Raw genomic sequence first — 17,011 nt, 5'->3', positions numbered from 1 at the left:
CCTAAAGGGCTTGAGCTTTTCCCACCCAGACAGAAGGACTCTGCAACCCCAATAGGGTGCCAGCCACCCCGAGAGGCTACATACCAAGTAGCACAGAAGTAGGAAACTGAATGTTTAAACCAGTTCCAGAACTTCACAGAGAACCACACAGTCAACCTTTAATATGGAGAGAGGTGGGGGGGGGGGGGGGGGGGGTAGGACTTTCATTTTTTACTCTATATACTTCCATATTGTTTGAATTTTTCCAGTTAACACAAATTCATTTTATACTTTTTGAAATAATGATGGTTTAAAACAAACACCATAATTCTGTCAGAAGTAGTGACTCTAACATAAATTATGGAAGATTTTTCTTTCATGTGAAATAAATAGCAGATTTGAATTACAAAGAGACAGTACCTTTATAACAGAAACTATCAGCTGGTACTAGATCTTGCCATGGCATTTACTAATGAAGAGAAGGAAATTAACTGCTAGCACAATAGTATGGTTTGAGATAAAAGGCCAGTTGTCTATAATTTAGCAAACCAAAGCCGCTAATGAGAAGCTGCCCTCTGAAAACACGACACCCGCCTGGTGGGCTATAATATTATTAGGTTTGTTTAGATTTCTAAATTCTCCAGACTAGCCCATGTGTCTTTCGTAATACTGTACATAGGGAATTCTTGCCTCACTGGAAGATTTTCATTCCAACAACTGTGGAAGTCTGCCTCCAGCTGACCATCAACAAGACTGTCTTTGGAGCGCCGGACCTCCCCACCACCGATGGGGAACCACTGCACATCTGGATAATCACCCACTGAGATCCATGATCTTTCCTACTTACCTTCCTAGAGAGAATTATTAACTGCCCCCACTATTCTGAACAACAGGGATGACTTCTCAAACTTGTTCAGGCTAGAATTAGGTACACAGAGATGACAGAGATATGGATTGTCCCCCTACTGGGAAACATGGCGGCCACGGAGACTCATCTCAGAGACTCAAAATGTATCTTCACAACTCTATCACTGCCTTGAGAGTATGATTTGCCAAAACCAGAAGCTTCAGGAGAAAACCACCTCCATTTTCCACCTTGGAATATTTCTTCCATAACATACAAAATGTCTGGAACCAAGATAGAATTCTATAGAGCAGGGATGGCAAATCTTTTCTGTAAAGGGCCAGATAGTATATATTTGAGGTTTTTCATGTCAAACAGTCTCTGTTATAACTATTCAAGTCTAAAATTTGTAGTGAAAAAAGCACCCAGATGCTAAGTAATCCAACGTACACGGCTACGTTCCAACAAAACTTTTATCTACAAAAACAGGCAGCAGTAGTTTGCAGACCCTACCTATGGAGAAATTAAGTATTGTGTTTTCAATTCTATACCTTACTGAAGCCCTCTCTTAGATAAACAGGAAAAAAAATTCACAATGTTAAGCGTGGTCTGTATACCCATGGGCAGTCTCTTCTCTGACAAGCAAACTACTGACCGAGAGTCTGTAGACCATATATGGGGCCAGAAAGAGAAGGGATTACGTACTTTTCCCCATGGTGAAATAAGCAACACAAGTATGGTTTACGTCATTCTCTAAAATGAAGATGGGGGTGGGGGGAGTGAGCTTTTAGTACCATAGTTTTGGGTTTTCTTACCATCTCTTGTCAAAGGCTGATTAACCCAACAAATTTGTTAATCATGAACTAGGTCAGAATTTATATCAAAGGCACAAGGACATTCTAAACAGAACAAAACTGGTTTTATCGAAGATCTACACATAGTCATTGACTCACTGTAACAATATACAATTTCGTAAACCAAATAGGTATGTTTTTCCATATTTCCCACCCAGAAGCCAAGAGAAATCTCATGTGCTCCTAGCAGAAAGTACAGGTAGATTTTTAATTAACCTCATGGTGGGCAGGGCTCTTCTAACAGTAATGGGACAAGGGTATATTTTTTATTAGGAAACAACTTTTATAGCTTTCTTTTCTTTTTCTTTTCTTTTCTTTCTTTCTTACTATTTATTTATTTAGTTAGTTAGTTATGTTAGAAGGAGTCGTCAACCCTCAAACAAAATACACTTAACCTCTTCTCCCTTCTGCAGGTGTGCTCAGGTTCCAAGAGCTGGGGCTTGAGCCTGGAGACAGGCCCACAAGCTGTGCATGGAGGAAGCAAACAAGTAACAAAGATACCACCTCACCTTTCTGTTAGGTCTCACCATTTCACCTTGAAACTGCTTCTTTTTTTTTTTTTTTTTTTTTAAAGAATGTGTGTGAGAGAGAGAGAAAGCAAGTGGGGGACAGGGGCAGAGAGACAGAGAGAATCTTAAGCAGGTTCCACACTCAGCACAGAACACAATGTGGGGCTTGATCTCATGATCTGGGATCATGACTTGAGCTGAAATCAAGAGTCAGACGCTCAACCAACTGAGCCTCCCAGGTGCCCCGACACTGCTTCTTCCAATGCATTTTCACCCAAGTCTTAGAGCCTTCACACCAACATATTACTTTTTAATGTTGAAGAGACTCCACTCCGGGACAAGAGGGCTTAACGAAAGGCGTAAGTCACCCAGTTCCTTTCCTGTTACGATTCTGCCTTCAGAGAGGGCTTTTAGAAGAAAGTCAGACAAAAGCCTTGGTATTGAAGGGGTGTGAGCACTGGAGGAGAGGGCCCATGTGAGGAGTTGGCTGAATAGCCTGTGTCAGTCTCAGCAGTAGCTAAAAAGGTGGGAAGAGGGGGGTGGTTGCTTTCAGGGGCACCCAGGACCTGTGTTGATTCGGGGTTCTAAAAAGCTTATTTCCTTACCTTTCGAGAGAACCTCCTCCCACCTACACCCAGTCCTGTGCCTATGGCCTCTGTAGTGTGCACAGAGGAGGGAGACGTGTTCTGTCTACACCTGTGTCTCAGCAGCTCAGCACCTAGCAGGGGAAAGGCTCACCATGCCAGAGAATTTATGCTGTGGCCACTGTGCTGCCCTGTGAGATGCCCTGGGGTGCTGAAGGCCCCATAGAGTCCTCTAAGATACCCAAAGGAACTGGTACTAATATTACTGTCAGTAAACACCCCTCCACCCTCATACACACATAAAAATAGGAAAAAATTTTTAGAAAACAGTGACAGACGTGGCCACATGAAAATTTAAACCTGCTGTAGTGTACATTTCAAAAGGAATATGAAGACAAATGTTAATATCTGTAATACATAACAAAGGATTAATATTTCTTAATTTATGAAAAGCTTTTGTAAATCCATACCAAAGAGCATTTCTGTAGAAACATGGGGTAAAGGTTACCAATAACAATTCATAAAACGAAAACAATAAAGGTCAAACTCAACAACAGAAAACAAACACCCTGATTAAAAACTGGAAAAAAGACTTGAGTAGACATTTCTCCAAAGATGATATACAAATGGCCAAAAAACATATGAAAAGACAGTCAGTATCACTAGTCATTAGGGAAATGGAAATCAACACCACAGTGAGTTATCACCCCGCGTCCATTAGGAAGGCTAGTAACAAAAAAAAAAACAAAAAAACAAAAACAGAAAACAAGTATTGGTGAGGCTATGGAGGAATTGGAACCTGGGTGCTGGCGGGAATGTAAAACGGCGCTCCTGTAGAAACCAGTATGGAGGTTCCTCAAAAAATTAAAAATAGAACTACTCTAGAGTCCAGCAATTCTACTGCTGGGTACATATCCGAAAGAACTGAAAGTAGTTTCTCAAAAAATTGCACACCCACCTTCTTAGAAGCTTGATTCCTACAGCCAAGAAGGGGAAGCCACCCAAATGTCCATCAACAAATGAATGAGCAAGATGTGGTATATATGTAGAAGGGGACATTATTCATCTTTTAAAAGGAAGGAAATTGTGACACATGCTACCGCATGGATGAGCCCTGAGGACGCTATTCTAAATGAAGTGATCAGTCACATACACAGAAACCAGGTACTTTATGATTCCACTTACCTACATGAGGTAAGTAAAGTTTCTTAACTAGCCAAATTCACAGAAACAGAAGGTGGGATGGTGGCTGCCGGGGGCTGAGGAAGGGGAAAATGGAGAGTTCTTGTTTAATGGGTACAGGGTTTCAGTTGGGCCAGACGAAACAGACCCGGAGATGTTGTTACACAACAATGGGAATATACATAATACTACTGGACTGGACACTTGAATTGGACAAGATGGCCAATTTTACATGTTCTTACCACAATTAAAAAGTTTTAGGGGTGCCTGTGTGGCCCAGTCGCTTAAGCGTCTGACTCTTGATCTCAGCTCGGGTCATGATGTTGTGCTTCGTGGGATGGAGCCCCGCGCAGAAGCTGCTTGGGATTCTCTCTCCCTCTCTGTCTGCCCTTTCCTCACTCGTGCGTTCTCTCTCTCTCTCTCACAAAATAAATAAACGTTAAAAAAAAGTTTTAGGAAAAAGGTCAATGATTTATTTAAAATGTTTAACCTTGCTATAAACAGAAATGCAAATAAAAAATAAGGAACCATCTTTGTGTCTATTAAATTAGAATTTTTTTTAATGATAATATCTACACTGGCAAAGATCATGAGAAATGGGACTGATTGCTGCTGGCAGGAATGTGAGCTGTTTCAACATTCCTGAAAGACAAGTGGGCCATATGTTTCAAAAGAATTTTTAAATTGCTCGTGTTCTTTGACTCAATCATTCCACATCTGGGAACTCAACCTAAAAAAATCAATCAGACGTGTGCAAAAAAAAAATTTTTTATATGAAAGAACGTTCACAATGCAGTGTTTTTAAAAAGTGTATCAAATAAAATGGAAACGTAAATGTCCATCGGTAGATTAGACAAAATGAATTATGGCAGCGCTTCATAACACACCAACCAGCTTGGGCCACTACAAATTATGTTATAGAAGAATATTAAACCTAAGGACTGTTCAAGAAGTTCTGAATAGGGAACAGGTTGACACCAGGCAGGGAAAGATAAGGGACCTCCACAGAGGCAGACTGCATCAGAGAGCGGGAGGCTAAGGAGGCAGCAGGGGCGGCAGAGTTTGGGGAAGAAGAGGAAGAGATAAACGTGTTCTGGACCTGCCCGCACTAGGGGCCGTGCATGAAGTCTCACAAACTTTCTGATAGGGTCCCAATAAAAAGTCAGGGACAAAAATCCTCGGTGGCTACCCAGTTGGGACCCCTTCTCACTCTTGAGAGCTTTGTACTTCCCCTCAATAAACTCTATGGTTTTGCTCGCTCTCTGTTGTCCGCAAAGATTCCTTCTTCGACTCCGTGAGACAAGGACGAGTGTCTCTCCCACCCTTCTGTAACAGGATCGCCAAGTGAATTTTTTATGTATGTTTTTATTTCTTTACTTATTTATTTAAGAACCAGGGGCGCCTGGGTGGCTCAGTCGGTTGAGCATCCGACTTCAGCTGAGGTCAGCTCAGATCACGATCTCACAGTTTGTGAGTTCGAGCCCTGCGACGGGCTCTGTGCTGACAGTTGAGAGCCTAGAGCTGTTTCAGATTCTGCGTCTCCCTCTCTCTCTGCCCCTCCTCCGCTCGTGCTCTGTCTCTCTCTCTCTCTCAAAAATAAATAAAAAAAAAAATAATATTAATTAAAAATAATTAAATTAGGGGTGCCTGGGTGGCTCGGTCAGTTAAGCGTCCGACTTTGGCTCAGGTCATGATCTCACGGTCCGTGAGTTCGAGCCCCACGTCGGGCTCTGTGCTGACCACTCAGAGCCTGGAGCCTGTTTCAGATTCTGTGTCTCCCTCTCTCTCTGCCCCTCCCCTGTACATGCTCTGTCTCTCTGTCTCAAAAATAAATAAATGTTAAAAAAAAATTTTTAAATAAAAAATAATTAAATTAAAAAAATAATAATAATATTTAAGAACCAGAGCCTACATACAAGGAGTTAACAGTGGTCATTTGAGTGGTGGGATTCTAATGGCTTTTTACTGTTCTTTTCTGTATTTTTCAGGAAGTTTACAATGCATTTGTTACTTCTGAAGTCTGAAAACACTGCGAATTTTTTTTTTTAAATAAAACTTAATGTGCTCAATTACTTTTATGTTACCATTTCCAAGAAAACAAACAGCTAAGTTAATTTCACTTTGTGTTTTACTTCCTCCTATGATGTTCAGCAATTTTTCTACATAAATCAAGAATTACTGACTTCTTACTTTCAGCTCATAAAGATAATGCCATCAGTGAGGTTGTTTTAAATTCAAAGTTTAACTTAGTGCCAGTTTTCCACATACCTATTTCTCAGTACCACCTATGTCCTTCGCGATGCATTGGGCAGGTCTGGGGGTGAGGCCATACCCCCCCCAAACCTCTTCTAGGGGGGAAGCTCTGGGCCAAGGTCCTGCTGAAGGGACAGCTCTACAGGTAGCCCCATTTTGTATCACCTGAGGGGACCCTTCCTAGACACAGGTGATGGCATCAATGGTTAAGTATCAGACTCCAGAGAAGCCAATCCACAGGTTAGTCAGGTGCCCAAGACACAGCCTGGCAAGCAAACAAGGGCTGGGCACCTGCTCCTGCCCATATTTGGCGCAGGACTGGCAGTACTCTGGGACCCGAAGCTGGGAAATGATGAAAGAGAAACAGGAGGGATTACAACGTCGCAGCCAGAGGTCTGAGGGACCAGAGCTTGTACTGAAACAGAAGCCATGCTGAAGATAAAAGATCTCATGAGATATCAAAGAAACTAGTCACCAGAAAAGCTGAATTATGGCACTGGCTTCAGCTGCTGACATCCACACAGCTGCCTGGAGCCAGCATCCAGAGTGTCCAGTAGCTTAAGGGTCCCGCGTCTCCTGGGTACCCATGCACCCCTTTACTCAAGGTAGCCTGAGGGAGAGCCCAGCTTGGGCAATCCAAAAAGAAAAAGACAAACAAGCTGGCACCAAAACATGAAAAATGGACCGATGTGGGGCAGCTGTGCCCTTTCGAGGAGGACCAGCAGCGTGTGCAGAACCACCTGTAAAGCCAGCCCAAGTTCTTCCTCAGTCTGACCTTAGAACTTAAAAACACAAACCAAAATGGAAACACAAGCAGAAAGCTGAAATTCAGTGAAAGCTGGAAACACAGATAAAATTACTGCTTAAGTTTGCCACCATTTATCACAAAAGAAAAAATCAAAGAGAATACGGCATTTCTTTTTAAGGTGTATTAGCAGTCTAAAAAAATACTGGTGCACGGTACAAAAAAACAATGAAACCACTGATTTGGTAATCTCCACAACATATGGGTTCCTTTTATGGTCATGAAATGATGGTGGCCAAATATGGGGTCTAAAATCCAGGAAGAAGAAAAAAAATATATCGAATTTTAACCTCAACTATTTTGGTGGCATTTAGGAAACGTGCTACCTTAGACTTAAGGTCTTACCTGGACACATAGCCATGTACACTGTGGGCCTAACTCTACCTCCCCTCATCTATACACTAAGGACAACACTGGGGAATAGCAACACATGACCAGAAGAAACGGAATTGAAGGAAAGAAGCCATAAAACACAGATGTAGGAGACAGATGGGGACACTAGAGCAGACAGGCAGGTAACACCAGACTTCCTAACTTGTGACATCCGCTCTCCCCAAAACAACCCTACCCTCCCAGATCAAACCCAAGAATGTTTTTCACATTTCCCAAATGGTCTCCTTCCTTTTTTTATGCTATTAAGGTTCTCTTAACTAGTGATGTGTCTGGGCTACTCCTTTTCCTCTTCTGGAAGAGCAGGTAAGTCTTGGGGTTGGGAGATGGGGTATTAGTAATCTAAACATTAGTGTGAATTTGTCCAATCAGACAGCATTCCTATTAACCAAAAGCTATCTACAGCTACTCACTCCCCTCCCCCACCCCCATCACCATGCAGAGTTTTGACGAAGAGGGAAAAGAGGGGAAACCATTGGTACTTGGGGGTGTGGAGTTCTTTGGAGGTTGATGCATCCCTCAGCGCCCTGCCACAGAATCGTGAAAGACTGAGACCACAGCCCCCTGAGGAACAGCAGAAAACACCCTGCTCTTCTTTCCTACCAACAATTAGAAGGCATTTTTTTCAACGTCACTTATTCTAGCCCCATCCCCTGATCAGGGGACTTTACAGAAGTACAACCACAACTTCCCATTAAAATACACCTTAAAAATGGCATCAAAAGAATAAAATATCTAGAATTAAATTTAACAAAAAAGTACAAAGCATATACTCTAAAAATTACCAGATATCATTTAAAGAAATTAAAGATCTAAATAAGTGGGGGGAAAAACCTGTTTATGGACAGGAAGACTTAACATTGTTATTGTTAGGACAGCAACTCTGCTCAAACTGATCTGTAGATTCAATGCAATCTTTATCGGAATCGCAGCTGACTTTGTGCAAATTACAAGCTGATTCTAAAACTCCTATCTAGTTGCAAGGAACCCAGTATAGACAAAACAACCCTGAAAAAGAAGAACATAGTAGCAAGACTCTCACTTCCTGATTTCAAAACTTACTACAAAGCAACAGTATGTAAGAGAGTGGCACAAAGATAAACAGATAAACAGAATAGAATTAACAGTCCAGAAATAAATCCATACTTTTATGGTTACCTGATTTTCAACAAGGCTGCCAAAACAATTCAATGGGGGAAGAAAACCAGTCTTTTCAACAAATGGTGCCAGGACAAGTGGATATCCACAAGCAAAATAAAGCTGGACCCATACTTCATACCAGCTAGAGAAATTACCTTGAAATGGATCAAAGACCTAAATGTAAGAGCAAAAATTATGAAACTCTTAGAAGAAAATACAGAGGTAAATCTTCATGACGTGGGATTTAGCAAAGGATTCTTAGATATATACCAAAAGCATGAGTAACAACAACATCAAAAAAAACAAAAAAAAAACAAAACCCAGATAAATTAGACTTCATGAAAATCAAAACTTTTATTCTTCAAAGGACACCATCAAGAAAGTGAAAAGACAATAAATGAAATGGGAGAAAGTATTTACAAATCATGTATCTGATAAGAAACTTGACCTAGAATATATAGAGTTCATACAATTCAGTAATAAAAAAAAACCTTAAGAATCTAATATATAACCTGGTGACTATAATACACTGTATTGTATAATTGAAATTTTCTAAAAGAGTAGAACTCTCACCAAAAAAGGGAAGGGATATCAATAGGTAGGGTGATGGATGTGTTAAGTAACTTGATGGGGGAATCCTTTCACAATGTATACATACCATCAAATCACATCGAACACTCTAAGTAACTTACAATTTTGTCAATTATGCTTTGGTAAAGCTGGAAAAATAATAAAAATAAAATATGTATGTTGTATTACATTACACATATAAATAGAATAATAAAAAGACCACTGACAACTTATAGAGATAACTGATAGCTGATAATTCAAAACCAGGCAAAGGATCCTCAACAGACATTCCTCCAAGGAAAACAGAGAAATGGCCAAAAGCATATGAAAAGATGCTCAATATCATTAGCCATCAGGGGAGAGCACATCAAAACCACAATGAGATATCACTGCACTCCACTAGGCTGGCTAGAATCACAAAGTCCGATAATAACAAATTTGGCTAAGGATATAGAGAAACTGGAACCCTCATACACCGCTGGTAGATTTGTAAAGTAGTACAGCCACCTCAGAAAACAATCTGGCAATTTTTCAAACCACCAAACACAGGCTCATCATTTGACCCAGCAAGTCTCCTAGGTGGATACCCAAAAGAAATGAAAATGTATGTCCACAGAGAAACTACTATATAAATATCAGCATTATTCGTAATAGCCAAAAGGTGGAAATAACCCAAACGTCCAGCAATGGACAAACGGATAAACAAAATGTGGTATATCCATCCAATGGAATGTTATTTGACAATAAAAAGGAATGAAGTATTGATACACCTGCAACTTGGATGAAGCTTGAAAACATCAGGTTAGAAAAGGTCCACAAGAGTCCACCTGTTACAGAATTTCATTCATATGAAAGTGCCAAATAGGGAACTAAGGACAGAAAATAGATTACTGGTTGCTTAGGGCTCAGGTGGAGGGTGTGGAGAGTGAAAGGGTGGAGTGTAGGGGTTCAGGGAAGTGACAGCTAAAGAGCAATGAAACGAGGTGATAAAAACATCCTAAAATAGTTGTAAGTATCTGTAAATAAACTGAAACCAGTGAATAGTACACTCAACTGGGTAAATTGTATAGTATGTGGATATTTCAAGAAAGCTATTTTTTAAGTGTTACCTGAAACTCTGAGTTTGACCCATTTTATTCATAGCCCCGGTGTCCCTCATCCTACAAAACACCATGTGTGCCAAACTGAAAGCCCTGTGGGCATCATCTACCCCTAGGGTTCTCTCACCCCGACTTGGCTCTGACCCCATCCTTGCTCTGCCATCCCGTCTTCCAACCCTTCCTCCCACTATGCCTCGGAACTTCATTCCTAGATCCAGCAAGTGCCCCACATTCACACCCACCTCAGCGGCACGATTCTGGCTGGGCCCTGGCCACTCTTCCCTTCCCTTGTGACCCTCCCAAGTCAGCACTCCCATTTCTAAGGACCAGGAGAAAACCAAATTCCCCAGGTCACTACAATCTCCAGACAATAACCTACCAACAAGTGCCTAGAACCTAGGAATGTGGCCAACTCCCTCCTCCTCACTTCCTGGAATGACTTCCTTCTCGCCAGTTTCCTACTTCTCCTTTCTACATTTTTAGGAACCTTCCCTGTGCTTTCCCATTTTTTCCTGATCCCTCCAAGGAGGACCTCATTCACGGTAATGACCTAAAACCTCTTGGTCTTGCCTTAGCCTATTGATTCCTGTGACCTAACCTCTTACCAACAATGTGTTTACCATGTGACCATATCACATCCTAACCAGGAACTTCTCTTTGAAATGTAAAACTAAAAGTCTCCTCTGATTACCCTTCTTTTCTCACTTCCTCATTCTCATCAAATTTGCTCTTCCATTTGAATGAAAACCACAAGAACTTTGATCCTACCCCTCCTATTCTCCCTCTGGACCTCACTTCCTCATATAGTCTCCCTCCAGTACCCCTCATTTCCTGTTCCACTGACACACTCTATATGTCAACCTCCAAACACGGATCAACTTAACCTCTGTCACCTCCATTTCACCTACCGCTGAAGAAAAATGCCATCGTTTCTATGACTGCCTCCATCACCAGGTTATGAGTTCCAACTTCAGTGGGCTCCTCCAGGGTTCAGGAATCTTCCACTCATGCCAGCAGCTTCAGACCTTCACCCCTCACCTCCAGCCACCTACCTCCTCCCAGTTTGCTACCCCACCCCATCATCTGATAACTCTTATTTCCCATTTCATCAAAACAGTAAGACCATCAGGTTTACATTCTTCATCCTGGTTCTCTGCCCCCTTGAAATCTACCCACATACTCACCCACTTCCCTCAGTCTCAGAGAAAAAGGGTCACATTTCCCCCTGTCTTCGTGATCTTATTTCTCCTACCTCCTCCAAGACGTCGGTTCAAGTACCCCTCAGCGTTACTAACTCCAACTGCTTCCTTCTCCAACAAACGAGCTCAAGCTCCTCTTATCCCAGTGTAGATGGGCAACACTGGCTAATTCATTCAACCTATTAAGGACCAGGCACTGCTGCAGATGTCAGAGATAGGACAACGAGCAAGACACCAGGTCCCTCATTTCGCTTACATCATAGTGGGAAGAGACGGAAAGACGACATGTAAACAAACAGACAAGGTAATGAACAAGCTTAATGAAGAAAACAACAGGATGATGTAATCGAGCATGATGCCGGGTACTTGGTGGGGACTACTTCACATTCGGGTGATTCGGAAAGGCTTTTCTGAGGAAGTGACGTCTGAACTGAAACCTGAAAGGCCAAGAGGGAGCCAGTGACAAGGTGGTCTTGGGAAACAGCACTCCCTGGTGAGGCTCCCATGGGGGAATGGGCCTTCTTCTCCCCAGTTCTGCACTGATACCTCCCGGGCTGGCCTTGAAGTACACAAGGGACAGTATGTTCCTGGTGGGGACATGAAAAGGTTCCCTGGTGAGGCACCACACACGGCTTCTCAGCAGAAGCCACGTACTCACTGTCACCCTCCACTTTAATCAGGACAGTTCCCAAATGGGCCACTGGCAGCCCTCTTTCCTTCCACTCTCTACTCATTCTGTTTTGGCTAACACTCCCTTATCACATGCGAAGGAGTCCAGAATCAGAACTGCCTTTGAGGACAGCCTGGCCACCTCCTAGTGGACATCTCCATCCAGACATCTGTAGGCACCTCTAACTTACTGTGTCTAATCCAAGCTGGCTGTCACATGTCACCTTTTCCCTGCACTTCTGGGGCCTAGCCTATTCTACCACCTCCTGTGCTGCCCATTTTAATAATGAATCACATCAACATCCACACAGTGACTCAAATGGGAGTCCCAGAAACTGTCCTTGATTCCTTCGTTTCCCTTACTTTCCAAATCCAACTGGTAAGCAAGCCCTCTCTCTCTGAATACCTCCTACGTCCATTCCCTTCTCCTGGCCTCCAGGGTCAATGGACTAGCTCAGGATCTTGTCATTTCTCTACTGAACCCTAGCTGAAATACTGGAGATTCCCAGGGCCCAACACCCTTAGCAGATGCTCAGTAAATGATTTTTGAATAAACAAAAGAGAGGGAGCATGCATGAGTGAACAGAATGATTGAGTGATCAAATCAATGAATAAATAAAAGAATAAATGCATGCCATGTACAAAGAAAGCTAAGAAATATAAAGTCTAAAGGAGGAGTTAAATAATGTCAAAGGAGTCAAAGGAGTTAAATAATGATCTACGGTGGCAGGGTTTAGATTCATACATAGCAGGGTTTCGATTCAAACTGAGGTCTGCAGGCCCCAAATCCCATCATGGCTAATGGTCACAGGCTTACACGACAGGCTGGACCTCAAAAGATAATAGTAATAGCCAACACACAGAGAATGCTTCTGATAGAGTCACCATTCTAAGAACTTCGCATACGCCCTCACAAAAATCCTATGAGGCAGGTACAGATGTGATCCCCGTATTAACAGTTAAGGAAACAGAGTCACCAAGAAGTTAACAATTTGTCAAAGGTCATAAAGCTACTGAGTGACAGAATTGGGATTTGAACCCAGACAGTCTGGCTCCAATGTCTGCGTTGGTCATCCCTTTAACCTTTTGGCATACTGCCTTCATGATGGAGGGAAGATGGCAGAGGGAGGTTCCAGGTGGAGGGAACGTACGATTACATGCAGCAAGGCAAGAAGGTGGGAGTCGAATCTGGCAACAGGAAGGGGGGGGTGTTGCTGTGGCTGGGATCAAGGGGAAGTAGAAAGTAAGGCCCCAGAGAAAAGACGGTGTCAGACACAAAGCTTCCTGTTACCTGGTCCAGGGCCAATGGCCAGTCTTGTTTGATACGTAAAGTGCCTCCATACTTTCACAAGGTAGTGAACTGTCAGAGGAACGTGTTCACTCTGTTTTCTTAACCACGGTATTTAGTTCTCCTGAATATCAAGGTGGAAGAGCTAAAAGGCAAAGGAAGAGCTAAGTTGTTCAAGGTCCTATGGTTAACTAGATGGTAAAACCGGCCCCAAGGTCCATGGAAATAATCATCGGCACCCTAACCTGCAAGCATTTATTTTTGATACAGTATTAGTTTGAAAAGATCACACATATTTTTAAAAATCTCTAATTTTGGGGGCGCCTGGGTGGCTCAGTCAGTTAAGCGTCCGACTTCAGCTCAGGTCACGATCTCGTGGTCTGCGAGTTCAAGCCCTGCGTCGGGCTCTGGGCTGATGGCTCAGAGCCTGGAGCTTGCTTCCGATTCTGTGTCTCCCTCTCTCTCTGCCCCTCCCCCGTTCATGCTGTGTCTCTCTCTGTCTCAAAAATAAATAAACGTTAAAAAAAAATTAAAAAAAAAAATCTCTAATTTTGTTTCATAGTACTTCAAACGTGAGCCAATAAATTGCCATCTTCACACCTCACTACTGTGAAGTTATATACAAGTCAGTCAAATATAAATTTATATTAGAGGGGTGCCTGGGTTGCTCAGTCAGTTAAGCATCCAACTTTGGCTCAGGTCATGATCTCACAGTTCATGAGTTCGAGCCCCACAACAGGCTCTGTGCTGACAGCTCAGAGCCTGGAGCTTGGCTCAGATTCTGTGTTTCCCTCTCTGCCCCTCCCTCGTTCGTACTCTGTCTCTCTCTCTCGCTCTCTCTCTCTCCCTCAAAAATAAAAAAAAAAAAATTTTTTTAACTAAAAAAAAAAAAAAAAAGACTCTCTCTTTCCTGGGCACCTGGGTGGCTCAGTTGGTTAAGTGTCCGACTTCAGCTCAGGTCATGATCTCGAAGTTTGTAAGTTCAAGCCTCACATTGGGCTCTGCGCTGGCAGCTCGGAGCCTGGAGCCTGCTTCAGATTCTGTGTCTCCCTCTCTCTCTGCCCCTCCCCTGCTCGTACTCTGTCTCTCTCTCAAAAAAAATAAAACATTTAAAAAACTTAAAAGTAAAAGAGTCTCTCTCTCTTGGGGCGACTGGGTAGCTCAGTCGGTTAAGGGTCCGACTTCGGCTCAGGTCATGATCTCCCTGTTGGTGAGTTTGAACCCCACATCAGGCCATCTGCTGTCAGCACAGAATCTACTTTGGATCTGGTCTCCCTCTCTCTGTGTCCTTCCCCCACTCATGCTTGCTTTCTCTCTCTCAAAAATAAATAAACATTAAGAAATATATAAGATTTTCTCCCTCTTTCTTTGCTCCTCCTTCCTGCTCACGTGTGCACGCACACACTCTCTAAAATAAAAATAAATAAAATACAAATTTATAGTAGGAAAACTTTAGTAGAAAAAAAATTAAAAGGCAGACCTTAAAGCTAACCTTTCACCCTAAAACTGCTTCGGAAAGAAAAGGGAAGCAGCCTTGCAAGCCATCTAAGCAAGCCCTTAGGTCCCTATGGACCTACAGATTCCTAATCTCGTCAGTCACTGGAAATGGTCACCCTGGAATCTGTAAGTGCTACTCTGATTCCCTCCTTCATGGGGATCTAGGAGATCAAACAATGACCACAGCTTCAAGGCCTTCCAACTCGTGGGAGACCAACATGGTCATCCCTCACGGTCAAGGGGAGAGACATAAATACTAAGTGAAAGAACCCAAAGAAACGTTCTCTGACCTCTGAAAGTAAATATTCCGGAGGGCTCGTCTGGCTCCAAGGGAAAGGGGCAGGACCAGATCACTCAGTGCCCTCTGCCATGGGAATACCAAGCAGGGAGGGAATGGGAGATAAAGCAGAGGCAGGGTGACGTGAGCAATTCGTCTGACAGAAATAACCCCTGCCCCAAGCCCATCAGAGCCCAACGTTAAAACCTGCTAAATAAACTACAAGTGCACCCTCTTTCTCTGCCCCTAACCCACTCGCATTCTGTCTCTGTCTCTCTCAAAAATAAACATTAAAAAAAATTTTGAACTACAGGTATAAAATTAAAGTCACTTGTTGAGCCCCTTAACGTAAGTTGCTGCTGAACATAGAGAAGTAGAGGGCCAGGAAGTCACTAGGGTGCCCAGCAATCAGCTGGCCTCGCTTACTCCTTTTACGTGATTCACTTCCTGCCCCAGCATAACCTTGACAGCAAGCTGTCAATGCTGGATCCGTGACCTCGAGGGTGTGTTGTACATCCGGAAAGGAGCCTTGGCCCAGGGAGTCTGGCTAGGCAAGGGCTCACAAAACTGACCAAAGCAGAACTATTGATTTTCACAAAACTGACCAAATCAAACAAAGCCAAAGGGAGTGTTTTCCAAACAACACTGATCTTGTGGTCTTGTGAAGTCCAAAGATTAACAAAATACTAAGAAGGCAAACAAATGCCGGTGGTTGGGGAGTGGGAAAGAAAACTCAGACTGGCTTTGTTCTAGGAGCAGACTTGACAGATTCAGGTTCTTTGTGAATATATCTGGATTGAAGCAAAAGCCCAGATTTAACACTGGTTAAATCGTTACCTTCACAAATTTGAAAAGCGTAAGCTAGCTGGGAGAGTCCTCATGCCCATTAACTAGCCCTGTCACGTGGCTCTGGGCTGGGCACTGCTCTGCATGCCTCAGGGGCACATAAGACAGGACTCCATGCAACTCAGGCCAGGATTTACACCTTGACCCTGACCAGAATACAGGGTTACCGACTTCAAAGTCTAGAGCTCACACACCCTCCAACCCAGCATCCCTACTTCTAGGAAGGGATTTCTGAGAAAAACTGGCACCAGGTGCAAAGTCCCATCTGTGAGGCTGTAGCCATGTTTATTAACTGGAGAAACGGAGACAGCGTGAATGCCCGTTAGTAAAGGACAGATTGAATAAAGTAAGGCGCATTCATGGCATACCTTGCAGTTGTTCCAAAAGAGGGGATGGGATCTGTAAGTGCTGAGACAGGGGATTATTCACGACGCACAAAGTGGGAACAACAAACTGTAGAATGATATGTAGTGTGTTTCCATTGTTCAAGCGTGTACATTGTCAAAAAGAAAACCAAGGCCCAAAATGGAGTCACTTACACAAGGCCACGCCACCAGCCGGGGGTGGGGGTGGGGGGGGGGACTTAATGACTAACCTAAATGCAGTTTAAACCTCCCCCAGAAAGTAGTCTTAACCAGTCAGTCAGGAATTTTCTGGTCAGCACTAATGAGATAATCTGTTACAAGGGCCTCTTGGTCCTACTCCTCCACTCTCCCCACAGAAAGAAGGTAAAATAATCTGCAGGTAATACCCCCACTCTTCCCAAGGGACAATGGCTTTGCCTGAAGCAATTTTTTCTTTTCTTTTGCTAACAACTTCCCTGCCCTACCCTCCTTCCTATAGAAACCTTCCATTTTTTGTACAGTTCCTTGGAGCATCTCTCTACCTGCTAAAAATGAGATGCTGACCCGTTGAATTTAATTTTTTAACAACATACATGTGTATACACTTAAATGCCCAGTGATGCATTGAAAAAGATTCCACAGGATATGTGCCAAAGTGAATGCAATGAAGGTGTATGGGGG

At 43.0% G+C, this 17,011-nt stretch overlaps 1 protein-coding gene across 4 annotated transcripts in view; it reads right to left on the bottom strand.

Annotated features, from left to right (window-relative positions):
• SNX10 (sorting nexin 10) overlaps positions 1 to 17,011 on the bottom strand; it is a 73,424-nt gene that overhangs the window by 33,405 nt on the left and 23,008 nt on the right. Inside the window, exon 1 of one of the 4 annotated variants that reach the window (XM_042920635.1) lies at positions 11,395 to 12,605. The exons of 2 other annotated variants lie outside the window; for them this stretch is intronic. The gene's annotated coding sequence lies outside the window, so the exon portion shown is untranslated. Of the gene's footprint in view, positions 1 to 11,394; positions 12,606 to 17,011 lie in introns of those variants that run through there. One more of the 4 variants, XM_042920626.1, reaches the window with a different exon arrangement.

Source organism: Panthera leo, chromosome A2 (genome assembly GCF_018350215.1).
Source record: "Panthera leo isolate Ple1 chromosome A2, P.leo_Ple1_pat1.1, whole genome shotgun sequence".
NCBI classification, from domain to species: Eukaryota; Metazoa; Chordata; class Mammalia; order Carnivora; family Felidae; genus Panthera; species Panthera leo.
This window is presented reverse-complemented; position numbering and strand designations above follow the sequence as displayed.